Below are 209 nucleotides of genomic sequence, written 5' to 3'. Positions count from 1 at the left end.
CCCGGAAGTTGCCGAGGCCCCGAACCGACTTTCGCGCCAACCGCGCGGACGCGCTCACCTTTTCCGGCGGAAGTGACATCACCCGCAGCTGCGGGAAGGGGTGGAGTCGTCCACAGGGGTGACGGGCAGCGGGAGAGATGGGTGTACCGGCCGGCTTTGGGGTTCAGGGGGACTGGGGCCGGGTGCCCTGGGGCTTCGGGTTTTGGAGG

At 69.4% G+C, this 209-nt stretch overlaps 1 protein-coding gene across 2 annotated transcripts in view; it reads right to left on the bottom strand.

Annotated features, from left to right (window-relative positions):
• Positions 1–209, bottom strand: part of TOPBP1 (topoisomerase (DNA) II binding protein 1) — a 52,849-nt gene that overhangs the window by 43,956 nt on the left and 8,684 nt on the right. The window lies entirely within an intron of this gene.

The sequence above is a fragment of the Myotis brandtii genome, unplaced genomic scaffold (assembly GCF_000412655.1).
Source record: "Myotis brandtii unplaced genomic scaffold, ASM41265v1 scaffold18, whole genome shotgun sequence".
Classification (NCBI taxonomy): Eukaryota; Metazoa; Chordata; class Mammalia; order Chiroptera; family Vespertilionidae; genus Myotis; species Myotis brandtii.
Note: the sequence above shows the minus strand (reverse complement) of the source record. Positions and strands in the feature narration are given on the sequence as shown.